Source organism: Oryx dammah, unplaced genomic scaffold (genome assembly GCF_014754425.2).
Source record: "Oryx dammah isolate SB20612 unplaced genomic scaffold, SCBI_Odam_1.1 HiC_scaffold_15, whole genome shotgun sequence".
NCBI classification, from domain to species: domain Eukaryota; kingdom Metazoa; phylum Chordata; class Mammalia; order Artiodactyla; family Bovidae; genus Oryx; species Oryx dammah.
The window spans coordinates 28,302,828-28,321,362 of record NW_024070199.1 but is presented as its reverse complement, the minus strand read 5'-3'; the positions used below and the strand labels follow the sequence as shown (position 1 = coordinate 28,321,362).

The 18,535-nt window shown below is 42.4% G+C and overlaps 1 protein-coding gene across 4 annotated transcripts in view; it reads right to left on the bottom strand.

Annotated features, from left to right (window-relative positions):
* The window catches only part of FAM118B (family with sequence similarity 118 member B), a 48,347-nt gene that overhangs the window by 24,526 nt on the left and 5,286 nt on the right, over window positions 1-18,535 (bottom strand). For 2 of the 4 annotated variants that reach the window (XM_040255834.1, XM_040255836.1), the window contains exon 1: window positions 4,136-4,257. The exons of the other annotated variants lie outside the window; for them this stretch is intronic. The gene's annotated coding sequence lies outside the window, so the exon portion shown is untranslated. Of the gene's footprint in view, window positions 1-4,135; window positions 4,258-18,535 lie in introns of those variants that run through there. 4 annotated transcript variants of the gene reach the window in all.

Below are 18,535 nucleotides of genomic sequence, written 5' to 3'. Positions count from 1 at the left end.
TACGAATATTGACTCCTGTTATCCCCATTACCTTATGAAGTACTACCATCGCCTCATTTTAGTAATGAGAAAACTGAGGCACAGGAAGCTCAACACGTGCATGTTCAGTCACTAAGTTGTGTCTGACTCTCGGTACCATAATCCAAACCAAGGCGGTCTGCCTCCCAGGTCCACGCTCTTAGCTGCACTATTACAACCTAAAAACATTGTCCAAGTATTGTCTTCTCATCTCCCCCCACCCCGTTTCTAATACGCAGTTCAAAACCATCAAAGAAGGGAGCTCCCACATCCTAGAAATCTAAAACTAAATCCCACATTCAGATTTAGCTGAAGTAATTGTGACGCTTTAGAGCTGCTAGGTGCTCTGCTGATACAGTTAAAGCAGTCAGTGAAATTTAGGAGCTGAAGGAAATCATTTTTTTCTGGTGATAAGCATTACATGTTACAAACCTCCCAGCACTACCAACTAACCAGAACCCCAGATCAGTCCCATCATTTTCCCCTGGAAAATGTACTTGTTTTGCTGGATTCGCTTTTCTGACAGATGGTCAATTCTTAGTGTTGACACCTGAATACTAAGCTTTTCCATTTTTTTCTTTACAGAGTCAACTATTCCAAAGGTCCATTCCATCTACATAATTTATGAGAATTAAATATGGCCAACAGCTCTTGACAAGTTGTTACTGGAATGTTCTGGGTCCTTTTACTTAGGAACTAAATGCGAAGTAATTCAATATGCCTGTTTTATTTGATCACATACTCATTCTGTCTTCTAACATTTTTTCTTCAGTCTGAAAGATGTCTCATATGATACAAAATTACATGTACATCCCAGTGACATCTAAGCATAAGCCATATCTTATTCCTTCTAGAGCGCAATTTCAGAAAAAATAACTCTAGGTTAGCATTTACCCTAAACAATGTGCAGCTACTGCTAAAGAACTTCTGATTGTGAAAATCTTGCACAGAATTCCTAACATGCATCAACTAGTTCACACATTAATTTCTTTAAGTGATCGCCACTGGAGTTTTCATTTCAGTGGGACTTAGCAGAGGTGGGGAAAAGCTTTTCTGCCATAAGAAAACAAAGGCGGTGTCTTCATTACTCCAATTACTGCTAAGCTACTGAAAAATCCTTCAAGGCCAACGGAGTTCAACAAAACAAAAGATGCTCATCAAATGCCAAGACAAGAAACCTTATTAACAAAAATTTTAAGGCCTAAATCCTCATATCAGATAGGATACTTTTACTTCAAAATATGTCAGCTTGGCAAGAAATAGGATGCTTATATCTGGTGGATGAAAAAGGGAAAAATTGAGGCCAGTGTTCTAGGAAAAATCCAGTAAGAGATATGGAAAAAGGAAAAAAGAAAAAGAATTGGCTATATGAATGAAATTAAGATTACATAAGACAGCAGTTACAGATTTGAAAACATGAGAGAATTCCAGAAGTCCCTGATTTCACAGCATTTTGCTTCTAGAAAGACGGCAAAATATGGCTTCTTCTTCCACAGAGGGATGAGAGTGGGGCCCCCCACCTGCTCCCCTCATGCTGATCTGGGGGTCTGCCCCTGCTTCTAGTGTGTGGTCTTCAGCTCTAACGAACCACTGACACGTACAATGAACTCAGAATAATACATTTTCAGATACAAATGGATGGAATAAATAAAGAGAAAAGTTCTAATCATGACATTTTTGCCTAGAAACAAATGATGTACAAATGACTAGCTAGCGAAGGAGGTCCTTGCTTGGTCTAAAAGATCAGTTTTATTTATAGCAAGCTTTACCCTTTTCCATTTAAAAGTATAAACAAATAAAACAGTGACTGGAATAGACTGGCTTATTTCTCCAGCATAAACACAGAAAAGGGTTAACTGTTTTCTAAGGGAAAAGATAAGTCATCCTCTGATTTGGAAGAAACCAAGCCCCTCTGATTGTGGCTTTTGGACTAATTCCAACCCATCTGTTTTTTTAGAAACTATGGGGAGAGGAAGGAAGAAGAGACAGGCAGTGTAAGGTATTACAAGAGGGCACCCAACGAGCTTGCGGGCAATTAACAATTCACTGAAACAGGTTAAGGCAGTTGATGAATTCAGTTCTGCTGGAGACTGCAGCCTATCCTATCTGTTCTGTATAGAAAGAAGTTGCCATTCTCATCCGTCTCATTCACACAAAGAAATGGAACTGATATATAAGAGCTGTATGTGGAATCTACACAAATGGCATAGATGAGCCTATTTTCAGGGCAGGAACAGACAGAGATGCAGACGTAGAGAGAGGACGTGTGGACATGGGAGGTGGCGGGAGAGGACGCGGGAGATTGGGACTGACAAACATACCCGACTCGGATTAAAGCAGGGAGACAGTGGGAGCCCTCTGCAGAGCGCAGGAAACTCAGCTCTGTGTGCCGCGACCACCTAGAGGGGTGGGACAGGGCGGCGCTGGGAGGGAGGTGCAGGATGGAGAGGACATACGTATGCATAAGGCTGATCCAGTGTCACAGAGCAGACACTAACACAACGTTGCAAAGCAACTATACTCCAATTATATATATATATATGAACTGTATTTAGCTGTGCCTCGACTGTGATTCCCCTGTGTACCCCAGTCTTGAAGTCTTTCCTCTACCTCTGGTTAACTTAGTTTGCTCCTACTTTTATCCCTAAATTGCATGTGACCAACACCCTCTCCCTTCTGTCAGATGAGACCTGTATCACACTCATTTCCTGGAAATTTGCTTTAATACAGTCACTGATAAAATGCCAGATTCATACTATTTATTCTTGGGATTTCACCAGTAAACAATGACCCAGCAATGAAAAATGTGAGAATGAACTCATAAGATACAGGATTTCTGGAAAGACTTTCAGGATTGAGAGGTATAATCACAAATTCTAGAAAGCCTTTAAACTCAAGTCCCACAATAAACTACACTGATATTCTAGGCTCAAGAGCTCAGATGTTGTTTTTATCAGTTATTTTCGATTATAAAACCAAAGTAACACAGCATGTACAGGGAACAAAACTGCTTCAAGAAGGAGTAATGGAACATCCAAATTAAAATCTGATTTGAAGTAGAAGCTGGTGATGGATGTCGATGGTTTTACTGTGCAAAGAATGACAACTGATAAATTCCTTCTGCGTCACTGCTTTCCCTCCTGTGAAGTTTCTGAGAAGGTACATGCTGAAAACAATGACACATGATGCTAAACAAGGAGGTTTTAAAAATATTTAATGAAAAAATTGTCCACGTCCAAGCAGTATGACCGTGCAAACAAATTTATCACAAATGACCTCGACAATTCATTAAAAATGAGAGTGAATAAATCTTCAAGGGTAAGACTGGACACTCTAGCCAATCCTTAAAAACCGAAGTCCTCCTCCTAATGAGGCAGTATGAATTATGAATGACTGTGCCCTCAACTGCTTACTTTTCATGAGAACAAAAGGACAGTGAACAGATGCAGATTCCTTCAAGTCTGGGCGGGCCCACAAGTTGCCATCATTACAGAGGATCTCTCTCAGAGTTGGAATTTGACAAGTCTTAAAGGGAAGATTTTTCTGTCATGACTCAAACAGCACTGATTAAAAAAAAAAAAGTTAAGTTGCATTTTGACATACAGCTTGGCAAATTTTATGATTAAAAACCTCAAGTGTAGCTGGATGTTAATAGTGATTAAGTGAACTAGTCAACACCAGGTTAGACATCTCAGAGGTCCCCACATTGTGGCCATGTAACCCAAACCCCATTTCACACCAAACCGAGGACAGAATATAAGAAAGATAAACAAAGTAGATCTGTCTTTGCATGGTGTCTTGAACTGTAAAAAAAATTGGGGTCTTATGTTTAAAACTCAGTTATCAAAATATCCAATCAAGAGAGATTTAGGAATAAGCTTGCTTTGAGTGCAATCTTTTTATCCTGTCATTCAACAAATCAAATGTCTACAAAACACTTGAACTTCCCACTCAGGATGGCACTAGAACTGGAGGCCTGAAGAGGTCGTGGCATCTCCTTTTAAAGAAAAAGAAGGTGGGCAATTACATTTGGGGGTGGTGCACACAGAGTTCTGTTTAAAGGAGAAAAGGCCTCGCTAATTTTTTAAGGGCCCTTCTAACTCTCAGTTATACTAACCTGGATCACTTTCCTTTTTTACTGCGAGATGAAGGTAGAATCTTTTGCTTCAGAAAGTCAAAGACCTGTGCGTCTTAGCATTTTCTTCAGTGATCATACCTTGGCTTCAACTTCATAGGAAACTAAGCTAGAAACAATGAACAGCAATTTTGCAGAGGGGACTCAAGTATGAAACAACCATGACAAATGGGGAAAGGAATCTGTAAGAAAAAAGTTTAAGAAACCACAAAAGGATACTCTGAAAAATAAAATTCAGAAACACAAGAAAAGATCAGTTCTGTCTTCCCAGGTAGAGCCCATGGTAAAGAACCTGCCTGCCAATGCAGGAGACATAAGAACTCGGGTTCAATCCCTGGGTCGGGAAGATTTCCTGGAGGAGGGTATGGCAACCTATCGGGGTCCAGCCCCAGTGGATCCAGGGAATTCGAAGGTGGGGATGGCGTCGGGGTCTTTGCAAAAATACATATTTAATTATAGATATATAGAGAGATTAGAAACGGATAGTGTAGTAGGAGATTTAGTGGAGAAAAGAGGCTGAATTCAGCCAGAGAAACGGGAGCAAGAAAGAAGCGACATGGTGGAATCAGTCTTTCTGGAAACTGATCCGATTTCTTTATTTTGGGGTTTGCTTATATACCTTTTGTTATACATAGGGATGAATACAGAGTCACGCGGGGGTCAGCAGTCCTGACCTTCATCAAAATCAGGTGCTTCACATAAATGTATATCGAAAAAAGGTCTTATCATCTTCTGGCCATGAGTGAGACATGCTGACATTCTATGGTCCTTTCTTTCTGATAACCAAAAACCTTATTTCTTCCAAGGGTGTTTTTTCTTAAACCAGGCACCACCCTCCAGATAAAGTTGCATTCCTATAGGGTGAGGGTGTAGTGAGTTACAATCAAGAAAGGAATTGATTTAACCCAAGGTTAACAGGATTAACCTTAAAGGTTAATACTTATTTCTCCCATATGTTTAAAGGTTAATACTTATTTCTCCTATATGTTAGTTATAGTCATTATACGGGCAGGGAATATGGAGATTTAGCAGCAAACATCAGCCCAACAAATGAAAATCCTTTTACCAATGCTCCCCTTAAGATCTATTTAGTCTTAAGATAGTGATAAAGTTACATTTTTACATAACAAGGACACAGTGATTTATAACAAAGCACAGTGATCTATTACAAAAGAGAAAGTCCATTAACTCAAAAAGTCTAGTATTGCTAACATCAAAAACTACTATATTTCCTTTTCTATATTCCAAATACATTGATTAATGTATTCCCAGGTGCCTAAGGATATGGAGACCTGGTGGCAATCACTGACTCAATGAGAAGAAAAAGCCCTATGCTAATTAAGACTCTCAAAATACTCCAAAACTCTCTGTGCTGTTTATGGTTAAGAGGCAGTAAACAATCATGTGGCAGGAGTATGGATAATCCTGTCACACAAGCTAGTCTGTCAGCAGAGAGGCTTGACCTGAGACATCCTTGTCCCACCCAGAGCAGGGAATTAGCAGCAATCATTGACACAACAAATGAAAAACCCTTCACCAATATAATTCCTAACCAACCCACTATACTAATAATTTCTAACTCCCCAAAAGAATTTGCCTTTTGTAAGTCTAAAACATCTCATGCCTCTCAGATTGGGAGGCTGTAAACAATCACATGTGGCAGGACGAACCTATACAGGCGGGCTAGATAACCTTCAGAGGAGTCGTAAGCTGAAACACTTGTCACGCCCAGGAATTTTTATTGCCTTGGAGCTGCACGTTTACTCCTTCTCCAAGAAAAACGGTTATGGGGAAGAGCCCCCGTAAAGTCAGAGGTGTAGGCGAGAGCATAAAACAGACTCTGGTTTTGGGGTAGATGCTCGGGAACAGGGGGTTTCCTGAGGCTTGATCACACCTTTGCGTATGCCAAGCCTCCTTCCTCATGACCTTTGCCATGGGCGGAGTTCCTCACGCTGGCCCCCAACAGCAACCCACTCCAGTATACTTGCCTGGAGAATCCCATGGACAGAGAGGCCTGGCGGGCCACAGTCCATGGGGTTGCAAAGAGTCGGACACGACTGAGAGACTTAGCACGCACACATAGCTGGAACACCTCAAGTATCTCACTGGATAAACCAAGGCTGGTTCTTTACAATTAGTACCATGCATCCGAAACAAAGGTGATCTGCAATATACACAACAATATAATACACTTGAAACACGTGTGACTTTGACAATGTTCTACTGTATCAGTCATTGATTAGGACCGGAAAGGAGCAGAACCCTGTGCCTAAACCCCTGCCCCCACCTACCCAAGGACAAAGGGCCCTGCCTACTATTTATAGAGAAGCTGAAGTCTCCCAGGCCTCCCTGAGTCACAAAGGAGCAGGCTCAGGCAGCTCGAGATTAGGACAACAGAGCCACAGAGGCAGTGCAGGCTGCACATTCCTGAGGTCTTGTACAGACCAGACTGCAGCTGTGAGTAAACGGCTCCATCTTGAGCAGCACTGAGTCTATGGTGAACAGCTCCAAGGAATGACCTTAAGAAAATGGGATTAACCCTACTGTTCATAAGCTTGTTCTGCTTGTTTATGTAAATCGGCAACAGTACTGTCACCAACTAACTGACCCACGGACCCACGTGGACATCTTCTTCTCTAAGGAACTGCATGTCAGCAGAAGTCAGACCTTCACCCATGATCCCACAGAAATAGAAGGATGTTCTCACAAGTGGGGATTTGGAAGCAGCTTTTGGCAGGAAAGAGCTCTCTGCAGGAGGCCCCTCTTAGATCAGGCATTCCCATGCTCTACTCATCTCTGGCCCCAGCACACCTTTCAAATCTTCTGACCACAGGACACCTTGCCTAATCTCTTGGATCTTTTTGTAGATCAAAGGAGTAGAAATTAAGAATAAGAAACTAACAGACGACAAGATCTCCTCCCAAGCTTCTCCTTCAGCTTTCCCAGGAACACACTGTGAACAGGACAGCATCTGAAGAAAAGTGGTCCAGTGGTTAGAATTTGGTGTTTTCACTGCCATGGCCCAGGTTCAATCCCGGGCCAGGGAACTAAGATCCTTCAAGCTGCAGAGCCGGAGGTGGGGTGGGGTGGGGGAGACAAGGCTGCACACAGTAGGAGGAGGACCCCACTTCTCTCTCTCAAGGATTAACCGAGATGCCTTCCTTTTTCCCTTTAAAACCTTTCATGGCCAAGCAGAATCCTGGGAGATGGTTTCTGAAGGGACACTGGGCCTACTGTATCTGCATATTGCCAGCATTCTGATTAGCAGTAATTTTCCTTTCCACCAACATCTGTCTCTCTCTCAAGTACTGATTTCTGAGCAGCCAGCAGCCGGCCCTGACTGGGGAACAGGACCTTATGAAAAGCAGTGTACCTGATTTAGGCTGCCAACTTAAGAAACACAAGGAAAATCTCACTGAGTTAAAGAACAGAAAACACAAATCACCAAATAAAAATGATAAAAGAATCTGGAGCTACTGAGCTTGAAAGGAAGATGGTAGGTAACCAAATCTGCTCTAAAGTCCCCTCAGACTCGGCCCAATCTTCACCTCCAACACCACCCCTCTCTGAGACAAGTGTGCCTTTGCCAATCTCTGCTATAAAACAAAGCCTTTGGCTTTTGAAATCTATTCATTGGAAGGGTAAATTTTCACCTTTTACTAAATGCTAGTTCATATGAGCTTGTGATCCAACATCAGTTTCTTATTTGAAGAAAAAGAGATTTGTTTGCTCAGCTGAATTTAAGAAACTTTTGTGTTACTTAGGAATTACCTAATTCAAGTTAAGACATGAGTTGGGGTATTTATAGATTACCACCTGCAGAGCGTTCACAGGATGAAAATTCTTTCCCTAATTTACTCATTTATTTTGGCTTATGAACTTTTTGAATTTGACTGAGAAGCCTGTTCCGAAAAGGCAGAGGAGCTCCCTCCCTCCCTCTAGACCTATAGGTTTCTCTACCCTTCCGCAAACAGGCCTGGAGCACTTTGGCCTGGGGCCTTTCTTTGTGTGGACTGTTCCTTTTGCTGGATCTGCTCACCCCCATCCCCTATCAGCACAAGCTGCCAATCCTTTGCTCCACTCAGACCTTCCCAGTAATGCTACCCTGATCACTGTATTTAAAGCTGCAGCCTCCTCACTCCCTCCACCAGCTGCTCTACAATTCATAGCATGTACTACCCCCAGCACACTAATTATACTTATTAGTAGTATAATAAAGATACTAATTATGCTTATTAATTGCCATCCACCTCCTCCCACTGGAATACAAACTCCTCAAAGGGTAGGGATCTCAGTTTAGTTCACAAGCATCCTCAGATCCCAGACCAGTGCCTGGCACAGGGCGGGTGAGCAAATACTTCCTGAATGAACTAACTGAAATGTAAGATGTTGCTCATGATCACAATTACAAAAAAGAAATTTATTGTGCAACAGACAAAGCATTTCCAATTAAAAGAAACATCCTATTACTGCTTTTAAGGCAGTCAGGATCATAAAAGGCTGACTTCTTTTTAAAATGGAACAAGTGGGAAAAGACAAATTCCTGTAAAAATTGTGTGCACAGTAAATCAACATTCAGACTATATCGCTTTTCAGTTACACTAACAGTCAGAACACGGGTTGAAGGAAATCTGATTCCAGCCAGCAAAAGGATTTCAGACCTCAAGTTTTAAGAACGCTCTCCAACACTAACTGAACATTTTTAGATATATCTTATTTTTATAACTCAAGTTTCTGATATCTAAGATGTAAACTGATTATTTATTTGGCTGTGCCGAGACTTAGCTGCGGCATGTTCCCTGACCAGGGGTTGAACCTAGGTCCCCTGCATTGAGCTTGCAGAATCTTAACCACTGGACCACCAGCAAAGTCCCTAAACTGATTTTTAAGGGTGGATTCTTAATGCAAGAACTCTTTCTGGTAAACAACTCAAAGACGTCAGTGTTTAGGGCTAAAAATATCTGTTTCTTTGTGAACTTCCCTGGTGGACCAGTGGTTGGGAGTCTACCTTGCAGTGCAGAGGGCGCAGGTTGGATCCCTGGTTGGGGAGTTGAACCCACAGGCCGCAACTAAGACCCCATGTGCCGCAACTGGGACCTGACACAGCCGTATAAATAATAAAAGAAAATTCTTTTAAAAATCACTTTTATTTACTATATTAAATCTAAAGTATTTTACAAGTAGAGAAGAAGAAAGGCTTTTGCAGCTGCAGAATGGATTTCAAAACACAAACTGGATTAAGTCATGGCTTAGAAATCACTCAATGGCTTCTCTGTATTTAACAATATGAAATGCCTCATCCTGCTGGAAAGACGTGGCCTGGCCTCTGCAGTCTGCTCGACAACCTCCCTTCCAGCCCCCTGCCCTGTCCACACAGGACACATCAGCCCCGCCCCCAGCCGACGCAGTCTCCCCTTAGAAGGGCAGGTGCTCGCTGTCCTCGGTGAGCACCTCTACCCCCCGCCGTCCCATCCCTGAAGTCTCCCCTTCCCACGGAGGCCTCGTTTATATGTCAGCGCCTTATTCACCTTTCTTAACCTTGCCCTCAGCACCAGTTTCTGTCTTACAGTAAGTGTTTACACAGTGGAGTCAGTATTTAAATATTTGCTGAATGAATGAGTGTGTATCCACCAGGAGTTAATTCAAAGTCTAAGAGATCAACTGATACTTTTAATTTTATGAGCTGTAAAAACAAACAAAAAACAAAAAACAGGGCGACTAGGTAAAGGGTGGTATTGTTTCTTTCATGCCAAATTCACTCTGTGAGGGACATGCGTCAGCGGCTTCAGGGTCTGTTCACTCCCACAATTGAGCGTGCTCACCTGCTCTGCAGGAGTCTTCCTTACCTTTCAGTTTTCTTTTTCCCAACTACATGAAAAAAAACACAAAGATTACACAGTACCTCTGCAAAAAGTCTCTAGATTGTTTTATAAAACAAAGTTTTACATGCAGAGAATTCTCAGTCCAGAGGTTTCCCTCTGGCCTGGACCACATATATTCTCTATATGCTGGCAGAGTTTAAAATGACAGTTATTGTATTAATTACAAGGTGTTGAATTTTCACATTAATACCTGTTAAATGCTAAATGCCAGGCACTGCATTGAAACTAATACAATTATCACAGCATCCAGTTCACCGCCAACAAACTCCATGCGGCATTCACAGGGAGCCAGGCGTGGTTTTCTGCGCTTTGGGAATGTTCACTCCTCTATGACGGAGCCACCACCAACACCCTACATGCCACAGATGTCTCAGGTAACAGAGACACCAAGTAGCTTGCTAGTACTCCATGGCAGTCACACACGAGACAAGGGACACTGACTGTAGTGTCAACGCTGGGGAGACACAAGTCAATACTGTCTCACCACAGATGACCAACACCATGCCCTTAAGGGCCATACCCTCGAGAAGTCTCCACCGTTTACGGGAAGTGGAGCTGTGAGCATGTATACATATACACAAGAGAAGACTCTACACACGGACAACACCAGATGGTCAACACCAAAATCAGACTGATTATATTCTTTGCAGCCAAAGATGGAGAAGCTCTATACAGTCAGCAAAAACAAGACCGGGAGCTGACTGTGGCTCAGATCATGAACTTTTTATTGCCAAATTTAGACTTAAACTGAAGAAAGTAGGGAAAACCACTAGACCATTCAGGTATGACCTAAATCAAATCCCTTGTGACTATACAGTGGAAGTGAGAAATAGATAAGGGACTAGATCTGAGAGATAGACTGCCTGATGAACTATGGAGGGAGGTTCCTGACACTGTACAGGAGACAGGGATCAAGACCATCGCCATGGAAAAGAAATGCAAATAAGCAAAATGGCTGTCTGAGGAGGCCTTACAAATAACTGTGAAAGAAGAGAGGCGAAAAGCAAAGGAGAAAAGGAAAGATATTCCCATTTGAATGCAGAGTTCCAAAGACTAGCAAGGAGAGATAAGAAAGCCTTCCTCAGAGATCAATGCAAAGAAACAGAGGAAAAGAACAGAATGGGAAAGACTAGAGATCTCTTCAAGAAAATTAGAGATACCAAGGGAACATTTCATGCAAAGATGGGCTCGATAAAGGACAGAAATGGTAGGGACCTAACAGGAGCAGAAGATATTAAGAAGAGGTGGCAAGAATACACAGAAGAACTGTACAAAAAAGATCTTCACGACCCAGATAATCACGATGGTGTGATCACTCAGCTAGAGCCACACATCCTGGAATGTGAAGTCAAGTGGGCCTTAGAAAGCATCACTACGAACAAAGCTAGTGAAGGTGATGGAATTCCAGTTGAGCTATTTCAAATCCTGAAAGATGATGCTGTGAAAGTGCTGCACTCAATATGCCAGCAAATCTGGAAAACTCAGCAGTGGCCACAGGACTGGAAAAGGTCAGTTTTCATTCCAACCCCAAAGAAAGGCAATGCCAAAGAATGCTCAAACTACCGCACAATTGCACTCATCTCACATGCTAGTAAAGTAATGCTCAAAATTCTTCAAGCCAGGCTTCAGCAGTACGTGAACCGTGAACTTCCAGATGTTCAAGCTGGTTTTAGAAAAGGCAGAGGAACCAGAGATCAAATTGCCAACATCCGCTGGATCATTGAAAAAGCAAGAGTTCCAGAAAAACATCTATTTCTGCCTTATTGACTATGCCAAAGCCTTTGACTGTGTGGATCACAGTCAAGGCTTTATTTTCCACAATAAACTGTGGAAAATTCTGGAAGAGATGGGAATACCAGACCACATGACCTTCCTCTTGAGAAACCTATATACAGGTCAGGAAGCAACAGTTAGAACTGGACGTGGAACAACAGACTGGTTCCAAATAGGAAAAGGAGTACGTCAAGGCTGTATATTGTCACCCTGCTTATTTAACTTCTATGCAGAGTACATCATGAGAAACGCTGGACTCGAAGAAGCACCAGCTGGAATCAAGATTGCCGGGAGAAATATCAATCACCTCAGATATGCAGATGACACCACCCTTATGGCAGAAAGTGAAGAGGAACTAAAAAGCTTCTTGATGAAAGTGAAAGAGGAGAGTGAAAAAGTTGGCTTAAAGCTCAACATTCACAAAACTAAGATCATGGAATCTGATCCCATCATTTTATGGGAAACAGATGGGGAAACAGTGGAAACAGTGGCTGACTTTATTTTTTTGGGCTCCAAAATCACTGCAGATGGTGATTGCAGCCATGAAATTAAAAGATGCTTACTCCTTGGAAGGAAAGTTATGACCAACCTAGATAGTATATTCAAGAGCGGAGACATTACTTTGCCAACAAAGGTCCATCTAGTCAAGGCTACGGTTTTTCCAGTGGTCATGTATGGATGTGAGAGTTGGACTGTGAAGAAAGCTGAGCGCCGAAGAATTGATGCTTTTGAACTGTGGTGTTGGAGAAGATTCTTGAGAAACCCTTGGACTACAAGGAGATCCAACCAGTCCTTCCTAAGGGAGACCAGTCCTGGGTGTTCATTGGAAGGACTAATGCTAAGACTGAAACTCCAATACTTTGGGCACCTCATGCAAGGAGCTGACTTGTTGGAAAAGATCTGATGCTGACAGGGATTGGGGGCAGGAGGAGAAGGGGATGACAGAGGATGAGATGGCTGGATGGCATCACCGACTCAATGGACATGAGTTTGGATGAACTCCGGGAGCTGGTGATCACACACACACACGCTTTGTCAAAAAGTTCATTCGGGTTTTTCATGGTATGGGAAAACCCAGATGAGCTTTTTAGTCAACCCAATAAAATACATTTGTGCTAAGTTTCTCATGCATGTATGAACAGATTAACACAGGAGATTAACAATTGTGTCTGAGGAAGACCAAGAATGGAGAAGGCAATGGCAACCCACTCCAGTACTCTTGCCTGGAAAATCCCATGGATGGAGGAGCCTGGTAGGCTACAGTCCATGGAGTCGCTAAGAGTCGGGCACAACTGAGTGACTTCGCTTTCACTTTTCACTTTCATGTACTGGAGAAGAAAATGGCAACCCACTTCAGTGTTCTTGCCGGGAGAATCCCAGGGACGGCAGAGCATGGTGGGCTGCCGTCTATGGGGACACAGAGTCGGACACTACTGAAGCGACTCAGTAGTGGTAGTAAGATCAAGAAAAACTTCATTGTAAATAGGTATCATTGTGATAAAATTCAATGACATCATTAGGACTCATCCTCCTTTACCTTTTGGAAGCATCTAGTACCGAATTCCATTCTCATCTCCTTTGGATGCTCTGTTTTCCTGGCCTTCCTCCCATTCCTGTAGGGGAAGCTCTTCTTACTCTGCCCATTCCCTGAATGTGGACCGTCCTCAGGGCGTCTGAAGCTTTCCAGTCCAACCACTTCACCCATTCCCTCCTCTCCCCACCACATCTATTCCAGTGGCTCACCATGTCAACTAAATGCCAGTGTCTCCCAAATCTGTGTCTTCAGCCCAGATCGTGCCTGTGTTTCAGACCCATGAGGTACCCACTCAGAGTTTCATAACACAGTCCTTCAAAACACAAACACACTTTTGACAGTCCTATTTCAACCTTAAAGACTGAAGCACTGTTTGACACCCTGTTCCTTATCGTGTGTTGGAGGTATCTGAGTGGCAAAAATAAGTTCTGGGTGATAGGATTATTGGTGATTATTTCCCCCTTTTTGTCTCAAGCACTAATGCAAGTATTTACTGATTTTGAAAGAACTGTCCTCTACTTTAGGAAAGTTTTTGAGAGTACCTTCCCTGGATCAATTTCAGTAATCCCTTAAGAACAAGAGAATGAGTGACCAGCCAGAACATAGGGAAGTGGCTAAGCTTATGACTGTGTGTGCGCTCAGTCATGTCCAACTCTGCGACCCCATCGACTGTAACCCACCAGGCTCCTCTGTCCATGGGATTTCCCAGGCAAGAACACTGGAGTGGGTTGACCGTAAATTAGCCGATATTCGTTTCAGGATTTTTTTCTCTTAATAAAATTTAACTGAAAAACATTCTCTTTGATCTGCAAATGAACTGAGAGATAAAAACACTGTTTATACCTGAAACTAGAATCTGAAAGCTCCAGAAAGAGGCTATCATCTGCTACAAGGGCCACTGGAGCTAGAATGGCTAGGCTGACTTAGAAGAAATAGCCTGAACAGCACTGCTTTGCAGAGCCAGTGGCATCAGTCTTAGAAAGTAGCCAGTGAAAATAACTGAGGAAAAAGCTGAGAGCAAAACAGGTTAGGAAGACCTAAAAACATACTTTCATAAAAAGCGAAGGAGGTCAATGCCAGACTGAGGAGTCAGAGGGAGCAACAACAGAGGGCTGGGCGGCCTGGGTGCCAGGGGGACACTGCACAGGAGTGGAGTGGGGTGGGGTGGGGAGCATCTTTCTTTTCTGAGAAAAGGACTGGTCACAGGTAGGCGCCTGGGGAATACGAAAGGGACAGTGAAGCAGAGAGAGCAAGTGATCCCACCTGGAGAGAGCGGCTGTGCGTATTTTCATTTATAAGGAGAAAAGCAGTTTTCAGGAGAACTTCTGGGGCAAGTTAAGGCATCCTGGTTTCATGCTGATATCAATTCAAAAACCAGTATTCTTAGGAGCTTGCCCCTGCTTCTACAGGATACATTTTCTTATATGCAAGTCCCCTTCATGGTTATGTTTTGTTTTCAATTTTTCTTCCTTTGTTTACCTTAATGTTTTATAGAAAATTATGATGGGCCCTCTTTGGAGCTATTGTATCCATATGACAAGAATGGACATATTAAAAAGGATCAAAGGAAAAGATGGGGAGAAAAATCACAGAAATGATAGAAAAAAATGTCCCAGGATTGCAGGACATGAATTTTCAGAATAAAAGGATCCACTGTGGACCAAGAATAGCAGAAGAGGAAAGACCCATACCAGGATACACCATCATGGAACTCCAGATCACCAGGAATGCAGGGACTGTCCTCAAGCTCCCAGTGAAGGAGAAAAGAAAAACCGAACCAGCAGAACAAGGGGATGCAGAAAGGGTGTGAACCTCCACACCTCAAAAACACTTACAGACCCTGGGAAGTATAAGGACACCTTCAAAACTCTGAGAGAAAAGCACTTCTAGCTTGGGACTCGACTCTACTTCCAAACTATCAAACAAGTTTGTGGGCAAAATAAAGTCCTTCAGATATTTCTTAGGACATAAGGACGTAACCAAGAAATGTGACGTCATGGGAGCCAGCCCAGGAGGAGAGTAAAGGTCCATTTCTGAATGACACTGACAGGGAGCAATAAAGGGAGGAGGAAGAAGACTGCAGGCTCCAATAAGAAAAACGGAAGTGATACATCTGAGCACACAGGTGATGTTGCTGATAAGAATGTGATTCATACCTTGGAGCATCTGGAAAAAAAATTAACACCAGCAAGTGAAAAACCAGGCACAGGTGAAGCTACAGAAGGCCGGGCGAAGCAGGAGCACCGGGCTCAGCGGCGGAGGACTCGGGGCAGAGGCGCAGACACAGGCGTACTCCCTGGGCAGGGGTGAGGGGGCAACACTGACCCCTGGGCCCCGACCCAGCCCTCACTGAGCCCAGACTCCTGGAGGAGTGACCTGCTGTGGCTTTCAGGGACCTCAGGCGACTCTTCCCAAACATGTTGGGGAAATGCTGACCAGGACACTGGATCAGTCAACTCAGACCTGATTTGCTTTTCTAAGTCAGTTAACAGTGCAGCTCTCCCTTTAACAGCTAATGTAAGTTATTTTCATTAAACCAAAAATATCATTAGGGCAAATGCAGCATGTTCCAAACGTCAAAGATAAATAAACACACACTCAAACATCCAATCGACATCTTTTTATACGGTCAATGAATCTATGACAAAGAAGATAAGAATACACAATAGGGAAAAGACACTCTTGTCAATAAATGGTGTTGAGAAAACGGGACAGCAACCAGCAGATGACTGACGCCAAACCACTTTCTTACACTGCAGACAAAAACAAACTCAAAATGGATTAAAGACTGAAATGTAAGATCCAAAACCAAAAGCTTCTAGAGGAAAACACAGGCAGATCTTTGACCTTGATCTTAACAATTTTTTTTTGGATCTGTTTCTTCAGGCAAGGGAAACAAAAGCAAAATAAACAAATGGGACTACATCAGTCTTAAAAAAGTCTTTGCACAGTGAAGAAACTATCAACAAAACAAAAAGGCAGCCTACTGAGTGGGAGAAGATACTGTATTTGCTTCGATCAGAATTAAAGTCCAGTTCCTTGAAAAAAAAAAAGATACTGTATTTGCAAACACATCGGATAAGGGTTAATACCCAAAATATACAAAGAATTCACACAACATCAAAAAAACCACCTGACTAAAAAGTGGACAGAGGACCTGAACAGACATTCTTCCAAGAAGATACACAGATGGCCGACAGGCATATGACAAGATTCTCAACATCACTATCTATCAGGGAAACGCAAATCAAGACCACAACGGGGTACCATCTCGTACCTCTCCGAATGGCTCTATCAAAAAGACAAGAAATGACAAATCTTGGTGAGAACGTGGAGAAAAGGGGAGCTACCAGGGGCCTGCTGGTAGGATGGTACACTACAGAAAACTGTATGGAAGTTCCTCGAAAACCTAAAAATAGAATTGCCAAATAATCCAGAGATTTCACTTCTGCGTATTCACCCAAAGGAAACAAAAACATGAATTCAAAAAGGTAACATGCGCACCAGTGTTCACTGCAGCGGTATTTACAAGAGCCAAAATATGGAAGCAACCTAAGAGTCCACTCACAGGTGAATGGAATCTTACTCAGCCCAAACAAAAATGAAATCATGCCACCTACGACAACATCTAGAGGGTATATTATGCTAAGTGAAATAAATCACAGAAAGACAAATACCATATGATTTCACTGATACAGGCAATTTAAAAAAGCAAAAACAAAAATGAATCAAGCACAGGGATGTAATATACAGCATAAGGAATATGCTCAACAGCAGTCTAGTAACTTTGTATGGGGACAGATGGGTACTAGACTTATTGTGGTGATTTCATAAAACATGCAAACATCAAATCACCATGTAGCACACTTGAAACTAACATAATGCTTGCATATATTGCAATTTAAAAAGTCATTTTTGGCTCACTGTGAAATTTTTAAATGATAACAGAAAACAGGTTTATTCAACTTTAAGTAACCATCTGTTGCAAAGACCTTCCTGAATTTCTCCAGGGATCCTTATATCCTTTGGCTTTTATCAACAGCATTGAATAGTCCCTTAATTTTCCATCATCCATGTACTGGAAACACAGTTTCCAGGTTCACCCTTCCAGTGTATATTCCTTTTGCCGTAAGACACTTGGTCATCTTCATACAAATGCCACAGAACACACAGTTCTTAAGATGTTGAATGCTCCAATGTAACATTCCTGTTTTACAATCATAAAATGCTGTCTAATAATCTGAGTACCCACTACACACTGGGAACCAGACATATTTATCTTCTTGCTCATCGCAACAAATTTTACTAAGTATCATTAATTCCACTGCACATATGACGAAACTGAGGTTGAGATTAAATGCTTGTAAATAATGAAGTGCAAGATGCCACCCCCAGTCTGTTTTAGAAGCTCATGTTGTTTCTGAAATATCACGCCTGCCTCGCTTCCTGCAAGTTCTGGAATCTCCGTGACCATCTAGTTGTTCACTCCGTCCCCTTTCCTAATGAGAAATTTAGGGTCCAAAACTTTGAAGTGATTCCCCTAAACAGAAGAATTAGACCAAATTCCTCGGCTCTTGACTCCTACTCTATTTTTATTCCACAAATCTATGCACCCGGTGCTATACGAGGTGCTGGACAGAGCTAGCCTTTATTACTAACTGTGTTGGGGTCTACTGTGCTTTAACCTGCACTGACTCACTCAATCCTCCTGGCGGTCCTAGGGCATAGATTAATTCCATTTGACAGGATGAAGAAACTAAAGTGAGAGAGCTTAAGTAACTTTGCACACGGTTACACAGCTAGCAAGCAGCAGAGCTGGTCTGAAACCCAGTCTGTCTGACTCGAAGTGTAAGCTCTTAGCATCTGCAAGGTGGACAGTTCACATTATCTCTTCTGAATGCCCATATGGTTTTAGTCTTCTAATTAAAAGTGTACACAGGATGGGTGGACCCTTCTTGAATCCAGATGATTCAAACAAATGAACTGTTAGGAAGTGAAACCAACAGGAAAATCTGTGCACTGACTGGTTGCTCAGTAATACCCAGGAACGTATTTTTTAAGGTGTGATCACAGTACTGTGCTTATGTTGAAAACTAGTCCTTATCTTTCACAGATACATACCCAAGTGTTTACAGATGAAATGATTATTTCTGGGATCTGATTCAAAACCATCTGGGAGTTAACGGTGGGATG